This window comes from Melozone crissalis, unplaced genomic scaffold (genome assembly GCF_028551555.1).
Source record: "Melozone crissalis strain CALT ecotype California unplaced genomic scaffold, PUWL_Pcris_2 ptg000045l_1, whole genome shotgun sequence".
Classification (NCBI taxonomy): domain Eukaryota; kingdom Metazoa; phylum Chordata; class Aves; order Passeriformes; family Passerellidae; genus Melozone; species Melozone crissalis.
In genome coordinates this window covers 29727485-29747840 of record NW_026535823.1, presented here as the reverse complement: position 1 = coordinate 29747840, position 20356 = coordinate 29727485, and the positions used below count along the sequence as shown (strand labels likewise).

The 20356-nt window shown below is 43.3% G+C and overlaps 1 protein-coding gene across 11 annotated transcripts in view; it reads right to left on the bottom strand.

Annotated features, from left to right (window-relative positions):
• FGGY (FGGY carbohydrate kinase domain containing) overlaps nt 1-20356 on the bottom strand; it is a 282290-nt gene that overhangs the window by 171876 nt on the left and 90058 nt on the right. Inside the window, exon 1 of one of the 11 annotated variants that reach the window (XM_054286341.1) lies at nt 7812-7890. The exons of the other annotated variants lie outside the window; for them this stretch is intronic. The gene's annotated coding sequence lies outside the window, so the exon portion shown is untranslated. Of the gene's footprint in view, nt 1-7811; nt 7891-20356 lie in introns of those variants that run through there. 11 annotated transcript variants of the gene reach the window in all.

The window sequence follows — 20356 nt, the reverse complement described above, 5'->3', positions numbered from 1 at the left end:
ACTCCCATAGCAGAGCCATAATGATCCAGCCAACACTCTGAATGCAAACATACTTAATATAAAATGGTTTTTAGAACAAACCATTAATTTCAAGGCTTCCTGGTAATATATATTGCTGTTAAAGCAAATATTTTTCCATAGGTTTTGAGTCTGTTATCAGGGTTGCAATAAATTCTGCTATTCCCACATAAAGTCATTAAAAATAGAAAGGAAATATGTGTCAACTAAATTATTTCCGTTGGATCAAATGAATGAATCTTATCCTTATTTTCCAATCTTAATTCTAAACATTTCTGGAAGGAACTGAAAAATATGCAAATAGGAACAATCACTTGAAATAAAAATATGCAGGGCACGTTCTGAAAATATTGACATGAAGTGATTGACATTATCAGAGGATCTCTTAGCCTCGAGAGCTCTCAATGAAATTAAATTGTCTCTGACAAGTTCCTGAAGAAATGTTTCGTTCAAACGAAACCCTATTTTCAAAGAAAAACATTTTGGAGACAAATTGTGTTTCCCCTCTTTAGTGCAGGGTCCCTCGCGACTCAGGAACACAGTGGAGCTATTTGCCCTGATGGGACTTTCAGTCTGAATTTGCCTATTTTTAGTGTCAGCAGCAACCTGGGGATTTTGATTGCTTTTTTCTATGTTTGTTTTTTCTCACTATGAGTAATTTGTGCTGTAGATTGATGTTGCTGCTGTTTGTAAACAGTGGGTAATGAGCTGTTCCTAAAAGCTAGAACGGGTTTTACCAGAAGGGAGCTCGGCCTTTCCTTCAGTTTTTCTTTCTCCTGTTCCCTGTGTGTTCAGCTACACACTCAATTCCACATATTCCTGTAAATGCAAGAGCAGAATAAATGTGGGAACCACAACACTTTCAGCTGCCCCACCTCATTCTCACCCCAGAGGTTTCTAAACTGCTCCTCAGCCAACTTCTGCAGATATGCACGAGCAGCAAACCACGGCTGCCTCCAGGCCATGTCTTGTCTCCACGCTCATTTGCAGCATTTTTCTTGGGACAAGTCCCATGGGATGGATTTGGAGGCTGTTATTTATTTTTGCAACATGGTTGTGCTGAAATGGGGAAAATTCAAAATAGGGCACGAGCAATGGAAACAGAAATGAAAGACAAATGAGTTTCACACACAGACACTTTCTAAGCTGGGGTGTCCAACCCCCTCAGCCTGAGGGCCAGGGGTAATTTTGGGTGCCCTTGTGGGTCCTGTGGATTAAGTTGTCCATGTGAATGAAACATATGGCTGGATGCAGCTGGATTTCAACTTACAGACTTTTAAAGCTCTACTTTAAATCTTTCCCCTCTTCTCCAAGACAAAAGGATGGGAGAGGCTTTGCACCACTTCCAGCAGATCAGCTGTGCTGCGTGTTGAGGCTCTCTCCTGCTGTTTCAGCAGCTCAGGCCAGAAACTGGAAGTGAAAAGGCATCTTGCTGGAAGAAGCCACAATCAAGAAGTGTGGAGCCAGGTTGCAAAACCAGGAAAACAATCAGAGGGAAGTAGGTGACCAAAAAGGAGGAAGAAGCTGTTTCTAAATAATGGCTGTATTTGTCCAGCTGGGCAGCAGAGATACCAACTGGCCAATGCAATGAAAGGAAATCTGCATTTTAACCCTATTTCTCACAGCAATGTATGGAAGCATCTCCTGTTGGAGTCATTGGTCACTTCTTCTCTCCCCAAAGATATCCATAAGAATGCTGTGGATTTCAGCTGGTAAATTTTTGGCCTATAAAGGAGAGGGCTGAAGAAATGCAATATTATTTCATAAGAGTTTCTCAATAACAAGATTTTTGATCTTCCTAACATTATCCAGAAATAAAACACATATTTTCTTCTCAGCTGAACCCAGCTGGCTGTGTGGAAAACATTTCAAAATCTGCCACAAATCTTTGGGGTTTTTTTCCTGATGTCTGTTAATTTAGTTAAAACAAATCAATTAAATGTCCTAATTACAACTGAAATATATAATTACATTGTGCACTCAGTTCAGTGCATGCTAATGAAGCAATCACCACCTTCTTATTAGTCACTCTGGAAAACTAAACCCAAGTGAGAGCTGAGAAATGTTTTCTTGTATCTTCAAATTAGGCACTTGGTCCATTGTTTGCTTGTTTCTAAACTTGAAACTTGAGTAAAACAGGCAGAAGAAGATACAGAATCATTATATTCAATTTGTTTTTTCCTTATAGCAATAATTCAAGAGGAATTATCATCCCCTATTGTGGATCAGCTCAGAAATTAGAGACTATTTTTAAAATATATCTTAATATCTTGTTAAAAAGTTTTAGCAAATGAGTATAAATTTTTAAAGGGAGTACACAACTCTTTTAAAATTACTTTTCTATAATATCTGACTCTGGATAAGCTCCTGAACAGGTAGGGCATGATTTTGAAATATTGGGAAAATAATCTGCTGCTGAATATTGACAACTGTTGGAGTTGGGAGAGCTCAAACTGCTGATCCCTGTCCCTGTCAATGCTGTTTCCTATCAAGAACAAGTAGCTCTGAACTCTTTTTACCTTGGATACATCCTCTGTTTCCCTTCATCCCAAATCTAATTCAGATGAGAAGTATTTTAGTGAATGTGCTTTGCCTGCCTAAACAGAAATATTAGAGTAGCTACTTAAATGGTAATTGATAAATGCATAAAATTGCTACCATTCACACTGCAAATCAGTTAGCAAAATTCAATGAGGGTTTAAACATTTCATTGCATTAATGATATAAATGCATAAATTTACAGAGAGCAGCATCCAGCCTCTTGGCAGCCTTCCACTGTATTTACTTAAAGGTGATAATGCATTTAAAAAGCACTTGAAGCAGAATATGTATTAAACACTACTAAACTTGCAGAGATTTATTAGCACAGGCTTTTAGACTGTCTCTGCCCTGAGGCAAACTCATTTTTATTTCTGAAAATTAAAAAAAAATAGAGCAATACATCATTTTAAGAAACATCAGCAGGGTCAGTATGGGAGTTATCTTAAAATCCAGTATTTCTTCATGAGAAATGCAGGTCTGTAGCCTTTAGCTGGTGTGGGACTGACTGATAACACTGCCCCAGAAACGCTGATAACATCCACAGGATGTTCATTTACACATTAGTGAAAGAATGGAAGTTTGGAAAATTCTCTAGGATCTCCAGAGATTTATGATCTGGCCCTTCCAGCACCTTAAAGTGCTCTGATTTCTCAGGCAGCACTGAAATCCTGTCCTGTCCAGACAAAAATCAGGCACTGCCAATTCTTTGGAGAGCTTCAGCTGATAAACATTATTAATTCTCACAGCAGGTGTGAGCAAAGGGAGCAGGAAAATATTTGCAGATATTTAAATGTATTTCCAAAAGTGCTCTATGAGCATTTTTAGGGTAGAGAGGATGCAAAAGGAAATATCCTAAATATTAAATATGGATCTCAGTATGGACCAGCTGGATATGAGCCTGCACCACTGTCTTCACTGAACAGAAATCCACAGAGCTTGGAAAGCAAGTGGGAAGCAGGGCTTGGGAGTCCTCTTTGAGCTGGAATAAAACAATGTGATTGAGGTGGTTGGTCAAATAAATGTGGGGACTGTGTGCTGTGTGTCCTGGCAGCCTGGGATGGAACCCATGGCTTCATTTCAGCAACAGAACAGCAACCACAGTTTGTGGCTGGAGAATCAAATCAGAGCAAACTCACCACTGTGGAGAGTTCACCTGCTCCATCCCCACCTGTCAAGGCTCCTAAATGAACCCAAACCTTAAACCCAAAGGGCAGCACCTTCTCTTCCATGTGGAGGACATGGATGAAGGGTGGCACTCCTTGTCACCCAGCAATAGCACAAGGCACAGCATTCATGTCCCAAAAACTGTGTCAGGGCTCTCTCTGAAGTCCACCACACCACCCTAATTAGTGCTTTTAGTAAGGAACAATATAAACTAGTGAAAAATTGCAGCATGACCCTTCCCACTTTCCCACCAAGGTCAGAAAGCACAGCTCCTGCAGGCTGCCATGGTGAAATCCTGTCTCATGCCTGGTAGGGTCAGGAACATGGAGTGCATGTGTAAACACAGCCTGGCTGATCTGCTCCACAGAAACACATCCTGCCCTTGCGTTTTTGGGTCTATACTGACAGGGCAGGCACCCTTCTCCTGGCTAGAGCATGTTCTGAATGGCTGAGCTGCAATGAGCAGATGACAGAGATTTGTCTCTATTTTAATGGTTTTCTGGCCAAAATCCTCTCTAGAATTTAACTCAGCAAGACCTTTAAATACAACTGAGAGCAAAATTTGGCTCAGGGAGTGTTTCCCCATTTTATTCCCTACAGCTTTTCATTACCACCTTCTAAATCTGTAACGAAACCAGGAGTGTTTTTATGGTGCTCTGTATGAGAGCGTTGCTAATAAGTAGCTCCATTAAAAATAGTAAACATAAATCATTTATTCATTTTATGCATTTCTAAGTCCACTTGAGAATATTTTTGGCTGAGCCAAGGCACAAGTAAGGGTGTTAATTATTATCTTACTAGAGCAATCAGTTAATAAGGCAGTTAGGAGAGATGTTTGTTAGGAGGTTCTGGGGTGCCCCGAGGCTACTGAAGTCATTGTCTGGGAAAGAACACGACCGCTGGAGCTCGCAGGAGTCTGGTGGCACCCACCCAAAGCCCTCGAGGCCTCTGTCTGCAAATTAGCTGAGAGGAGAAAGCAGACACCAGGTCTGAGCAGGGAGCTGTAAACAAGAGGTAGGAACTCCAGCCCAGCTCCCACAGAGCAGAGCAGTGCCTGGGGCCCCTGCGAGGAGGATGGAGGGGCTCAGTCAGTGGGGTGGAGATGGGGAGGGAATGGGGTTCAATTTCCTTCTCCCCACAAATAACAGCAGCCTTTTCTGGGCTCTGCTGTCTCCTCAGGCCAAGGAACCTCTGCAGCACTTACAAAGCTGAGTGCCTTGAAGCAGCTCTGCTCTCCCTGGCCAGTTCGTCCCTTGTTCATTCTTTCAGTCTCCTCCAGGAGAGAAGAGCTCCTTTATTCACTGTCCTGGCCGTGAGGATGCAAATGCTTTCAGTCTCCTCCAGGAGACAGGAGCTCCTTTATTCACTGCCCTGTCCCAGCAGAACTGGGTGGACATCCAGACCATCCAGTAGTACTGACCAAAGCCATCAACTACTGACCATGGCCAGAGGGCCTTTGCTCCCACTGTGCTTGCAGAGAGGCTGATCCCACTAAACCCACTCTGGTAAGTGGTGCTTCAATCCAGAGGCCAAGGACAGAGTGAATTGTCAGATTAAATGCTAAAGGTTCAAGGAGAGCAGCACACTGGGGCGCCCTGCTTTTCTTCTGCCTGTTCACTGCTCAGTAACTCCTGCTCTGCACTCACCACTGCAGCAGCAGTGGGTGCCAGGAGCCAAACATGTCCATTAGTGACTTACAGGAGGGAGGTTATCCCAGTTTCCCGAAACCCAAGGAAAACCACAGCTGTCTGCCCTCAGCCTAGGGTGTGTCAAGGAACCTGTCCACAAGGGAAGTGTTTCTGGTTATGAATTACATGCTACAACATCCCCGTGACTCTGCTAGGGATGCACTCTGAGGTGCTCCAGGGGAAGCTGTTCTAGGAGCTGAATTCTCCCTGGGGGATGGAAGAAATATTAGAGGAATTGCTAGGGGAAGGGAGGGGAAGAAGCCACTTTCTGATGTACTTCAAAGCCAAATAATCTGGCTCCTTCTGTCTGACATCCACAGGGGATGATCTTATGAAACTTCAAAACACTTAAACTGATTTGCAGCACAGAAAAAATTTTAAAATGCTGCTCCTTTTACTTGTCCTCCCTAATCCAGTTAGTCCTCAAAAATATGGCTGTAGGAGAGAGATCCCATTTCACTTGCATGTGGGAAACCCTCTTTACTTGAGACAAAACAACAAGTCCTTGAACATATCCCAGATCTATCCTACAGTTTGGGATAGTACCTAAGCAGAGGCCTGTTCCTTGTCAGTGAAGGAAATACTGTCAGTCCCATTTTGCAGATGGGAAATTGAGAAAGAACATTGAATTGCTAATCCAAGGACACAGGAAAACCCATAATCTGAAAATCTGGAAGTGACCCAACATCTCCTAACTTCATCCAATGGGATCACTGTTGGGCAATTTTTTCTCTCAGAGATTCAGTAAAACTTCCAACAAATCCAGCGTGAACAGCCCAGAGCTGACACTGTCCCTGGGAGCTCCCCCTCCAATGGAAGAACATAAATGGAAAATAAATATTAGATACATTTAATTCATTATTTAATATTCCATCAGGGGTTTTGCTGGAGTGGCTGGCTCAGGAGTACAACTTTGGCCAACCATTGCCTGACAGAACTCCAGCATCTCTCTGCCAGAGAAACCCCTCCTTCCCACAGACAGGGAGATATTTCAGAGCTATTATTCTGTAGAGTTCAATTGACACTCCAGAAGACAACTTTGCTTTTAAAGAGATTAAGTTGGTTCCTTCCCATAAATTCAGTAGCTACCCCAACTATGCCTCATTGAGAAAACTTACTCTGACAAGAGTCATGAATTATAACCAGGATAAAATGTTTCATTAAAATACAGATAAGGGAATTTAAGAAGCAAGGGTTTTGTATGGGCAAAACCAATTTTGCTGCAAAAGCAAATCCACAGCCATTTTTCAGGTCACTAAGTTGAAGTCTGAGTGTTATAAATCCATCATCAATGTTTTCCTACAGCTATAGTAGCTGACACATCTGAATCCCTGGGAGCTAAAAGCATGCCAGGAGAAATGAGCACCATCAAAACACATCAGGAGGAGATGTACAGCAAGGGCTATAATGTACCTGACTGCTGACAGGACAATATTGGCTTCTCTTCCCCAAGAGTTCATCATCAACCACTGTCCGTCCATGAAGGAATTGATTTAAGGGTATCAATTAAAAATTAACCCTAGTATCACTAGAGAGTAGGGTTTAAGCATAATTAATGCAAAAAGCTTAATAGCATTCTTTTTGAGGTTCAGCTGAGTATCCCTGATGATGGTGCATGTGCAGCATTCCCTCTTCCAAGGGAGTGTAAATTATTCCCTCCTGCACTGATCCATTGGAGTAGTTGTAAAATCTTGATTATATCCATGTCAGATGGGTTCAGTTCAGAATAGAACTGCCCAGAATATTATCCCTCCCTCTCCAACAAAACATTACCATTGCATTAAAAAATATGTTAATAATTAAGCAAACAATTGTGGATAAAATCATCTCCAAGTTTTTGTTTTTCTGGTGAAAAATGCGTGTGAAAAAAGAGCTTCTTCCTCACAGTGTTCAAAGGTCATGTTTATGTCTAGATTCAAGTAAACAACAAATTTGTCAGTAACATTTTGATCAACAGCATTATTTGCCCTAGGTGATAATCTAAGTTAATTTACAAGTAAAATGGGGTCATAACTTCAGTCTGTGAAGGAAGAAAGTCCTAAAAACCACTGCTGTGCCTTCATTGAGTGTCAGGCACTTCTACAAAAATCCATGTCAGGGACAAGAGCTTGAAACAGCTTCTTGTTAGCTGAAATACCCTTAAATGGAGGTACCAAGGTTTTGAAACTGGGTTTGTCTCCCACCCCCACAGTGCTGGGTGATTTTGTCCCTTTCTGCCCTGTCCCAACATGCTGCCATCCACAGTGCGTGACTCAGGACAGCTTGGGGTCAGCTGTGGGGCACAACAATGATCCATCAGGACAACTCCCTGCCTAAGCCACAGAAGTTCCCAGGAAAAAGCACAGCAAAGCTGGAGGTGAGGAGAATCACTCTGGAACTGGTATTTCAGGTCTCTCTTACCTCTGTCCTGAAAAGCCCCTTCTAATTTTTTCCAGAATTTTGTGATGCTGGCATGTAAATAATGAAGTCAGAAAAAGTTGTCTCAGTGACATCTGTAAAAAAGACTCAAATTCAGTATTATTTTTCTTTTATTTTCTTTTTTAAATCTAATCTGGACAGCACTGTAGGACCTTGGTTCTTCAAAATCTAAATTTTGCAATATGCTTTTGGAAGCCTTCATATTTTAGAAGCCTATGTATAATATATTCTATTATGAGGACATTCCACCACTCTAAATGCATTCATATTTTAGGTATGCAATACTACCACAGTTTCAAAAATAAACATCTGAAGAAAATTCTGGGGTTTTAAAAATAAGACATTTGTAGCTTAATGTTGTTTGAAGAAATCTGGAATGGTATTAATCATTTCAGTTACTCAGTGATTTCAATACGAATGTACTGAGAGATGAATACGCATCTACTGGTCATGTTAACCTGCCTTCACCAAAAAATATTCCATGTGATACAATGAAATGCTACAAATATGAATCATTACCTTCTAAATCTAAGCTAAGACCTTTAAAAATTGATATGGGTGATTTTTAAAAGTAACTTTTCCATCTTTTTGCAATAATTTTGCCTCTATTTTTAATGCTTGATTTATCTACGCATTTAGGAGTCTCTTCCTACAGCCATTCCAAATAATACTGAAATGTCAATGCCTGGTTACTCAGTTCTTCATGACCTGGGAGCACAAAGGCCTGTGCAGTGTCAGGGGCTCTCACAGCAGGGAGTAGGAGGGTGAATTTGCAGGGCTTTTGCTCATTGCTCTGGAACTAAACAAGTTTCAGAGGGAAAGGACAAGGCATGGGGTTCCTCACTTCTACAGACGTGGATCAGGAGCACCAGAAGGGAAGCAAAGGCATCTCCAGGCTTTCAATACCCTCCTTGGCTGCTGAAGAGCTGTGTTTTTAGGAGGAATAGGAAGCACCAATCTTCTTTGTAGCCACAGCTCCTAATTCTCGTGTTCCACCCAATGCCATTATTTGGAGATTGGCTTGTGCAATATTCTCTATTTATTGCTGGTTTGGTTTTCCTTTTGTTGCAAGAATGGAGCTGACAGCTGAACACGTGTACCTACATTATGAAATCCTGCTTAACAAGGAAGAGCTAATTAAGCTGTTAGAGTGTTGGCCCATGCCCTGAGCGCTGCCAGCAACGCCCCACGACTGCGCTGCCCTGGGAGGGACAGGGACGTGACACAGCATCAGGACTCGGCCATGGAACTGTGCCAGGAGAGACAAGTGCTCTTCCAGCCAGACATTGCAGGAGTCTTCCTGCCATGGCCAGAGCCACCACCACCTCCTCTCTTCCCAAGAGCAGTGTGCACACAATGGGGAGAGCAGAAACTTCTCACACAGCTCTTTTTTAACGAAGCGACCCTGAGGGCACAGCGTCAGAACTTCTGTGTGAAACTGCTCCAAGCCAGCTGGTCACAGCTAAACCTTTCCTTGGAATTCTTGGCCTCAAAGTTTATGGTTTGGTACCCCAAGCCAGTGTCCTCCACAGCCTGGCTGGGATGACCAGAGTCAGCAGCACTTTTGCACATTCCCGGCACTCCCAGGAAGGTGGCTCAGCTGAAGGACTCAGAACCCTCCATGTTATTCCAAGAGGATTACATTATTCCTGATGTAGTAGGAATAAAAAACATTCTGTATTGTAAAATGAACACAGGGTAGCTTTTTTGCACAACAAAAGCCTCCAGCCACAACACCAGCAAGAATTAAAACCACACTTCCAAGATGCCCAGTATATATTTTATCATTATTCTGCAGACATATGTTTTGTGTGACTTGGTTCGTTTATTTCCTTTTTGTTTTCAAAAGCTAACACATGGCCCTGAACAAAAATTACACTTAATTTTTTATTTGTTCAACTCAGTTAAAATCACAGCACTTGCTTTGTAGAGTTTTACATAACAATGTGCTGCTTTGTATGACTTTTATGTAATTTAATTTCAGTAAACTAGCCTGAAATAATTTAGACAGTCTACAGAGAGTTTGTGTATTCAGTGTTAGGGACTTGCATTTTACACATTTATTCATGTCAGACTTAAAATTTGATTTGAGTGTGGGAGTTAGCAGTTTCCCCTGTCCCTACACAGAGATAAAATCCACAACAGGTGACAGAATAAATTCTTCCATCCCATCCAGAACTGCAAGGGAGGGCTGCTAAACTCTGGTGCTCATCTATTCAAATGGAGGACTACTGGAAAAAAAAAAAAGATGGCTCAGGAAAACCATTTTACAAGTTAAAAGGGCTGGGAAGTGTCTTGGGGAAGGCTGGGATTGCCTGATAATGATGGTTGTCTGATGGACAGACTGGATGAAGGAGATAGTTGACAAATGAGATGATGACAGTCCCTCACTGAGTTGTCTGGACAAAGAACAACAAAATGTCAGCAGGAATAAGACAGACTGTGTAAATCAGGGGAGAAGGCATGAGGTGGAGCAAACCTGGACATCTCAAAGCTGCTGACCAAGACACACAACACACTGTGCAGCAGTCAGGAAATCAATGCAGGTTTCCTTAGTTATTGTTTTAATAGTTAATAGTGATTAATAGTTTTGGCCAGAGCCAAAGGATCCCTTTGGAAGAGCGACCCTTGCGCTGAACAAGGTTGGACTTCTGGGAATGTGGCTGAACAAGGGGAAATGAAGGGATTAACACATTCTGAGGGTGAGATCCTGGTTTTGTGGAAGGGGAGCAGTGTGGCTGGTGCTCCTGAAAGCCAGGGAAAATATCAGTGTGACCACATAGTGAGGGGGGTCTGAGAGGGAGATGACCCTGAGCAAGGGGGTCAAGTTGGGGTTGCACTAAGGGAGCTTTTCCTGGCTCTGCCATAGCAGGGGATCAGAAATGAAACAGAATTGACTCACAAAGAATGAAAACATTCAGCACAGGCACCCAAGGTGTCAGCAGGAGAACCCCAGTGTGGGTCTGACTGCAGCAGGACGTGCCCACTCGGCATTAAGCAGTCGGTGCCAGATCGCTTCTGAAAACTGCAGCTGATTCTTTCTGAAATCGCTTCCCCAGAACTGTCTCTTGCGAGGAAGCCCTGGAAATCAAATGAGCCGTCAGACTTGTGCCACTCGAGTCTGCATTTCTTGTCCTTCGTCTGCTTTTCTTCCTCTTTTTGTGCCTCTTCTGCTTTCGAAGGGACGGCGTGGGGAGCGGCGGGGCTCTGACATCAGAGCTGGAGGCGGTTGCGACACAGCCAAGGCTGCGGGCAGAGGAGGAGGAGGAGGAAGGGCAGGAGAGAGGAGGAGGAAGGAGAACAGCACAGGGGAGGAAGGAAAGCTGGAGAGGAGGAGGAAGGGCAGCAGACGAGGAGGAAGGGCGGGAGAGGAGGAGGAAGGGCAGCAGGAGAGGAGGAAGGAGAACAGCAGGAGAGGAGGAAGGAGAACAGCACAGGGGAGGAAGGAAAGCTGGAGAGGAGGAGGAGGAAGGGCGGGAGAGGAGGAGGAAGAGCGGGAGAGGAGGAGGAAGGGCAGCAGGAGAGGAGGAAGGAGAACAGCACAGGGGAGGAAGGAAAGCTGGAGAGGAGGAGGAAGGGCAGCACAGGGGAGGAAGGAGGGCAGCAGAGGAGGAGGAAGGAGGGCAGCACGAAGAGGAAGGAGGGCAGAAGGGAGGAGGAAGGAGGGCAGTTGAGGAGGGAGGGCAGCTGAGGAGGAAGGAGGGCAGCAGAGGAGGAGGGAGGGCAGCAGGGATGGAAAGAGGGCAGCAGAGGAGGAGGAAGGAGGGCAGCAGGAGGAGGAAGGAGGGCAGCAGGGATAAAAAGAGGGCAGCAGAGGAGGAGGAAGGAGGGCAGCAGAGGAGGAGGAAGGAGGGCAGCCAGGCGTGAGCAGCTGTCCCGGCCCCGTCCCCTGTCAGCTGGGGCCGCTCTGCGCTCCCCATCCCCACGCAGCTCCCACCAAGGACTGGGCTCCCTCCTCTCCCTTCAGCTGCAGCGACGCCGCAGTTCCAAAGGCTCCAAAACGCCTGTTTTAAATTACAGATAATTCATTTTGATACGCCTTTTCCTTGGATCCATAGACAAAATCAAAGGCAGGTTTCCCTGGGAGATACACATCAAGCTCTGCCTGCAGCTCCGGAGTGTCGCAACACAACTCGCAGCAACCAAGGGAGAAATCGGTGCTCCTTTCTACGGCAAGGGCTTGAAAAACAAAATAATTTCACTGTACCATAGGAAAAACAGCTTTAGCAGATTGGTGAAGGCGACTTCCTCTGTATTTTTGAGGCCTGACCAACATCAGGACCACAACTCCAACACAGTCAAGATTAAGCCCGTTGTCTACAGAGATCATTATTACACTTAAATTCCTATTAAGGTTTCATGGTCTGAAGAGGAGGGGGTTGGGAGGAAAGTAATGAAGTTACAGGCCTTTATTGTACAAAGGCAACTGGAGACTTTTTTTAGGATGCTATCTATCAGCCTGTCTGGCAAATGTCTGCCTAGTAATAATGTATCCGTCTGCTGAAACAAGCCTAAATAATGCATCATTATATCAATAATTAATAGGCACATGGGTCAACAAGTTCAAGATTGTTACAGGCAGAGGAGATGGGAAGGAAATGGCTCATTCCAGGCCCTGCCAGGCCCGGCATGGCAAGCACAGCTCTGCAGAAAAGCCATGGAGGAGTGTTGGCAGCCAAATGCCAGAGCAGCACGTGCAGGGGACGTGGATCGTGTCTGCTCAGTCCCCAATGCTCACCCAAAACAGGAACACACCAGGATGGAACTTCCCATAGAACAGAGGGAGAGAGGCAGGGAGAGTATCCCATACTCCTGATTTGGGAACCCAGCTTCTCTAACCACATTCAAGAGCCCAGAGGAAACGTGAGCCAAGCAGATATTGCTGATTTGAGTACCAGCTGATGACAGCAACAGCTGAGGTCACCTACTGACCAAAAATTCTGTGCCTGAAGTAACCTGAGGTATTTTAAAATGGAAAGAGAAAAGAATCAAAGTTACCATATGAAAATGAAAGCAAGATCAGAGGGGATGTCAAATTAGAAATACAGAAAATAAATTATAATATAAATTATTATATTAATAATAACATCTTTTTTTTTTCCTAAGAGGAGTGCTGAAAATCAGGGTATTTTGGTAATTGTAATTCCTCACTCTCAAACCAGGAGGGTGGGCTTCCATCTGATACAGAAGTGTCCTGACATTATTTGAGAGCCAGGGACAGAAATGCAAAATTGGAGTTGCTATTTGTAAAACAAAGAAAGAAAGGAGGCAAACCACAAGTGTGAAAACTTCATCCCCTGGTTAGGTTAGATCAAGTATCCACATATCGCATGTTCAAGCTGATCTATGCACACACTCCCTGCACACAACAGGACCCCTTAACAATGCAAATATTATTAAAAATATCAAATTAGATGTGAATACAGTACCTTGGTGAAGCAATTATAGTGCCTGTGTTAAATTTGTCTTAATAGTAGTAACTGAAATGCTTGGGGGAAAGAATTAAGATTTTGGCTAGGTTGGGGTTTATGGTGCTCACTTGGTTTTTGGGTTTTTTGGGTTTGGTTTCTTGTTGGGTTTTTTGTTTGGGTTTTTTTTTAACACATGTCTTCTAGAAGAAAACACAGCAAACATCACAGTTCCATTTTCAGAAAACCACAGCCTACTTACAACCAAGTCAGTACAGAGGAAAACTGAAAGTAGAAAAGAGAGTAACAAGTTGCAAAGGCAATTCTAGTAACAAGTCATTTTAAAAAGAAGATGACCAAAATAGAAAAATTCCAAATTAATAGTTACAGTAAACTGTGCTTTTAAAGTTGTGTGATAAATTAGTTACTGAAGATTCTGTCAGAGGGATTTTCTTCAGAGTGAAGTCCTAGAGTTTATGGAGGCTGATTTGTCCTCTGGCCTGTTTCTAACCAGCAAACACTGTTCCTGCTCACTCAAGGAATTCCACCAAGCTCAGAGGAGTGACACCAGCAACAAGGGAGGACAATACATAATCCATTTCTGAATTAAGATGAATTAATAACAGAAATCTGAGCAGTCCCAGTTTATACAGTCAAGGCTCCCAAGAATGCATTGTGAAGCTTTCTTACTTTCTTCTTACAGAGCTCCTGGCTTTGGGTTCAAGTGTGCAAAAGCACCAGGAAGCTTGTGCATCACCTCATATTCCAGAGACCCAAGAACTTGGGAGTATTATTCTAAAGAAATTCATTTCTGAATGCTGAAGGTACTTTTTCTCTCCAACTTTTTCCCAGAAAACACTGTGCTGGTATCTTGGGAGTTCCTGACCCACCGAGGAATGCAGCCATGGAGGTGGCTGTGTGGGGCTGTACTCAGTCAGCACACCCCCACTGGGCTATGAAAATCTGCATTTAACCATACAGCTGTAAACTTTGACAGTAAATTCCAATGCCATTTAATGTCCTTGCCTCAGGACAGAGGTTCGCATTCCCTAAGGAGGATGGGCCCTGGGAATTGCAAGGGGCTCTGCAATGCTGGGCAGTAACTCAGGAGCAGGAACAGAACTCTCTGTTCCTGGGAAAGGCCATGTGTCCATCCTCTTCTCATTCCCTCCCACCTTCCATGGAAGGAAAAGCAGCTGCTTCTGGGCCCCATCTATACATCTGAAATCCTATGGACATGGCTAAAGAGTGGAATGTACCTCTGAGGGCATCTGCAAATGATTCCAAGATGCAAGACACTGAATAGGGAAAGGAAGTATGGCACCAAGATTTGGGTGGAGTGAAATTTTCCTAATTAAAGACAATACAGTTCTACAGAAAAGATCAGATGAGAGGACTCCTGACAAGAAGTGTAGAACATCATTTTATGAAGAGCCTTAGGGATGCAGATATCCAATTCCCTTTCATTCCTAGTGGCTCATTCCCTTCTCCTTTGTACATCCATGTGGAATGGTGTTAGGTTCCCCACCTCTCAGGATAAAACAATGAAAGCCATTTTTCTTCAACGTATAGAACTGAATTTTCAAGATTCATTTCTGGAGTAAGAGCAACCACTTCACATTTCAAAAGTAATTTGTCATAAAGACACATTTCCCTCACCTTAGTTGTCCTGAAATCAGAAGGCACCTTCTATCAATACACATAGTCCTCACCATCTTCTGACTCTTGAACTGTTGCTTCTCTGACCTTTCTTTATACCAGCTTCATTTTTATTGTGCAAAGTTTCTCAGTTCTATTATGCAAGACACTTTTCATCTATTTAGAAAAAAGAGCTGGACTTCAAGAGATCCTATGTTCCCATAACAGACGTTTGGTAGTCAGCAAATTCACATGGATCATTTTATATGTCCAGTTACTCGATCCCAACTCCTTTCTCACCCACATGATAGGAAGGATTATTCTTCTCTTCGTGCCTCAGTCTTTTAATGGATTTAGGGCACAGCTCTTAAAAATGTATAAGAGAGACAGGCATCGCCTGATTTTGCTATGGATATTTTATGAGCAAGTCTGGGTGCATGCTGTGTGCTTGAAACAAAAGACTGCACAGTGTGCTACCAGGGCAGGAGCTGTGTCATTATGTCTTGCATTCAAGGCTTCTGGGAATCTTGGGCAAGAAAAACAACAAAACAAAGGCATGGGAGAGACACCAGGATCCAGTAAATGGGTCAGGACAGCAGCGATACAATTTGTTGTTCTAAGACCTGTAATTCAGTCATTTGTCAGCGATTTAGGAAGCAGCAGCCTGGCCCCTCCTTTTTTTTATTGGCTGTTATTTGGAGCTTGCATTTGTTAGTTAATTGACTTAAACTATTACCTTGAAAAGACAATACTGGTTCCTACGTGCCTCTTACTTCTGCACCTGCAGCAGCCACTGTGAGATGTTTTGGTACCAAGAACAACTTCAGCCATTATTTATCACTGGAGTGATTAATTGACATCTGGAGCATAAACTTCCACTGCTACTGGCTTGATTAAAGGTGTTGGCTGACACTTTTCAGAGCATTAACCACCAAAGAAGACATCAGTGATGTTCAGGCACTTGAATATTTCAGATGTGTTTTCAAAGAATGCTCTTGCAATGATCTATTCCTTGAAAAAGATGGACGCAGGATGGTAATAGGGATACAGCTCACAATCCAATGCACACTAACCTTTCCAAATCTACTTCTCTTACCACCACTGCAAATACAAAAAAAATGCTATTTGTATTTTCTTCATTCTCTTTGTATAATTTTCACTATTAGGTAACTACAGACAGGCACACTCATGTGGTTCTTTACAACTGCAGAGCTGGAGGAAACTGCCCAGCTCAGTACCAGTAACAAATACCCCAATTCTAACTGCAAGCACATGCATATAAGGGCACCTTCAGCTAAAAATGTGGGTGTTTTTCTTGCAATCTTACTCAGAAATGAACTTTTAAAGGATCAGCTTTGCCAGAGGTATTAGCTTCAATCTTCAGTTTCACTGCAGCTTTATCACCAGGGAGGGCACGAAGGAATTTTTATGTGTTGCTTTTACACGTCACTGTTTTTCCTGTTGGGAAATTTGAGTCTCCTAACAATATATTCCATGGATCCACAGCAACCCCATAATAATACTTAGAACATACACTGTCTTTTGTAAATATTACCTTATTATACTAAATGCAACAACTTCAGTTGGCTATTTATGGGAATGCTCTTTCTCAAGATGTTTCATAGTAGTGAAATGTAAATACCATTGAAGTGGTAGTTTCTATAGAGACTTATTTTTCCACTGAATTGTAGAATAAACAGCCCAATTTTCTACAAATCTGGAGCATCTCTCTAAAGTGGCAGATAATGATACTTTACCACCCTGTAGCCATTTATGTCTTTGAAGTTTGCTGTAAATATGAACCACTTATGCCTTTGGGAGTATCCTTAGGTAGTATCATTAGCCTCACTGACAAAGGGAGGTAGGAGAGCAGGTAAAAGACTTTACACAGAGTAGGGTGGCACTGCTCAGCAGCTTGATGTGCATCACCCTTTTATTGCTGGCTCTGTGACAATCCATCCTGTCCTAGCCTCAGAAAGCACCAGCTTCACCCCCAGCAAGAAAAGATCTCTCTCAGCAGTAGCTCTGGAGTGAGGGCTAAACACAACACCAAAACAGGCAGTAGGAAATTTTGGAAGCTCAGTCAGTTTTGCCCAGTGGATGTGGGAGGAGTTAGCAAGTTCATCTCAGGTTTGGCAGTGCTGTTCCATGCAACAGCCCTAGTCTGGGGCTGGTTTGTTTACAAAACTTCCAAACTGCAAGACAACAAATACAGGGAATCCATTTTTCCTTGTATCAACACAACTTGAAGAAACTTCCATGAGAGTAACCGTGAGGAATTTCTGTCCTCCCTCAGCCCCTTAGGGAATGATGTGTCCATCATGAAAGTTGAGGAAAGAAGCTGAAACTCTCCTGGGCTGAACAACAATTCCTGATTTTTTTGCTGCCCTCATTTCCAGGGAACAAACACAGCACAGTGTGAGAGCAAAGCCCCACTTGCCCATGTGTGTCTCCTGACCCCTTCCCTCTGCACTGGGGCTGTTCCTGCTCCTGAGGCTGCTGTGGCAAGGTGCCTGGGCACCACCATTCACCCCCCAAGGTGTTTAGGTGCCAGATCTCGCCGAGGCTGATGGTGCTGCACATCCCCGTCCCCGCAGATGCCGCCCGTTAGTGCTGAGCTGGCCGTGGGAGTCGTCCCTCCTCCACACACCAGATGGTTCTGCGTTTGTTTTTAGTGCTCACCTATCTTCTCCTCGACTCCTGAGAGTCATGTGAATCTGGGAAGGGAAAAAAGAAAAGACTTCCCCCAGCAGCTAACAGAAAAATATAATTATCAAGAAGTTTCCTTCTCACGTGTTATCTCAAAACACAGAGAATGAACTCAAGAAGCATTCAGAACTTTCTGAGAAAGGAGGGAAATCAGGAGAGGGGCAGATGTGGAAAGTTGCTCGGTATCCAAACAGTGTGGACAGCTCAGGCAGTGCTCCCTCTACTCCAGGGACAAATGAAATACCCTTCAGACCAGTCTAGATTGGATTAGACTGTCCAGCAATCAGTGCTGGACTAGATTGTCACTCTGGCTGCCTTCCAGCTCCACTGCATAATGAAGGGCAGGTATTTTCCATTTCAACCTTGTCCTTCCTAAACCAGCAGCATTCAAAAAATGGTGAATCTGCCTAATTTAGCAATGACAATCTATCTAATTTCACTCTTTCACTTATAGGAATGAATATGTTTTGATTTTATCTAAATAAAATAGGTCATACTTCTGCACTACCTGTGCAGTAAATGAACCTATAAATATATAAATAAATAGGAACTAGTGCAACTGAGACATTTTTTGTGTGACATTTCTTTTCTGGACTTTTTCAGTCCAGTCCTACTATCTGTTGGGATTTATTCTGCAAGTTGAATGAGATCCAGTTCCTGGGGGTATGTAATTATGTCTAAACATTTTTTCTCCAACTTGATTGTGTGAAGAAGCCTTAAAGTGCAACCAACCCATCTGCATTCTCTTAAAAACAGGAAGGCAAACAGGGAAATCTCCAAATGGATTTGTAGAAAAGCACCTGAGGAACACCTTGTAAAAGCCTGTCTCAGTTCTCTGGGTTCCTGGCACAGACAAGTGTGGCAATGCTGACATGCTAAGATAGAAGTTAGGTAATTTCATCCCTGGAGCCTTGGATCCTGTCAGGATTGGTGTTCTTTCCCTAAGAACCCTCACTTAGCATGATAAGCAGGCCAGGAGCAAATCCAAAATATGATGAGGTCAAACTTGCATCTTTTCTAATCACACTCTAGTGAAGGGAAGCAATAAGAGGCAGCAGCTCAGCTCACAGTAAAGGGGAAAATGGCAAAGTATAAAACCTAAAAATAGGGAGCTCTACAATGAAAACACCCTCAGCCAAGTACACAAGCAGAGCCACTCTTCCCTGAGCCTTCCTTTCCTTCTGCACATCTCTCCCACCTCGTGCTCGGGCTTCTCAGCTTTCCAGGCAGAACAATCACAGGGCACACAGAGGGGTGACGTGTGCCAGGCACAAGAACTGGCTCCTGCCTCCTGCAGGGAACTGAAAGGGTGTGGGATGGCACTGCTAAAACCACTGCTGGGGCTGCAGGGATTTGGCCAGAAGTGCAGCATCTCTTCCAGCCAGGGAGAACAGTTTTGGATAGACAAGGGTCACCTCAAATCATCAGGCTGGGTATCCTCATGGAAAAAAACCAAAGTTTTAGAGTTTTTCCATCACTGTGTTATCCTTGATTTTCTTCCTATGGTCAGGGCTTGATGAACATCCATTTTCCTTTCTCCTCTGCCAATGTCTGGTGCTCTCACATCTTGTCCCACTTCATCCATATTCTCCCATCCTGCAGAACCCACTTCTCCCCAAAAGTGGTTTCATTTCCTCCCCCACTTCTCCCACCACCAGGAGCCCTCTTTCCTCCTGTTCCCAGCGGAGAGTGCTTTGCTCCCCAGCTGATTTGAATTCCTCCCTCCCTCTGTGGGCGAAGAATCATTCAGAGCAGTGGCATTTCAAACTCTGCAGAGAAGGTAGGTAGACTCAATCCAGAGTGGGAGTGCATATCAAGTACAGTGCTAGTGGGTGCATCCAACCCCAAGGCCAGAAGTTTCCAAACTTTCCTGCTGTATAAACAGTGCCTTAGGGCTGGATGCTTCCTCCTGGACATTTGTGTTGATGGCAACTACCACAGCCAAAACCAGTGCCAGGCTATATATATAAATATATCATATTTAATAAGTTATCTTTGTGTTCTGTATCATTATTATACCATATAATTACATGCTACCATTACCACAGATCACAGAAGATTCAGAAAGAAGTTAGAAATATTATCCAGAAGAAAAGTCTGTAAAAATGGGGAAAATGTTTCCATTCCATTTTAACTTGTTACCATGAAATGTTTCTCTTTCATCAATAGTGCCCTTTCTATGAAGAACCACTGAATGTTACATTTTTAAACTCATGGCTTATCAACTTTCAGCCTTTTCTGCTGCAAGTGGAGTTTAATTCTTGCCTTATCCCTGCAGAGGTGGCCTGGGCTCCTGCATTACCAACAGAGCCCCTTCTGGTTACAGGGTGATTGGAACCAGCAGCCACAGAGTCTCACCACAGCCCATGTCTCAGTGACATTTTCATTCTGAGTCACCATTTGATTCAAGGCAAGAAATAAAATTGCCACTGATGGAAGTTCTGCATAATTCTTTATCACCTGAGCACATGAAACAGAAGAGCTACAGAATGAATTAGTCCAGAACTTGGTGTGCTTAAGAAATGTTGTTTAATGACTCTGTTCAGAACACCCACATGTTTTGTTCCTGTTACTTGTGCAGCTCTTACATGTGACAAAGACACTAATTTTTTAACAGAGGAGGGAGGAGAGAGAGGAGTTTATGGAGTCTTTTTTTTACTGAGTATAATAATAGTAAAATGGGGCTCCATACCATCTATGTCTCAGTGACTTATTTTAAACATATTCAGCCTATAATTGAAGGATAATTTTTCTTATTGCCAACTCCATCAG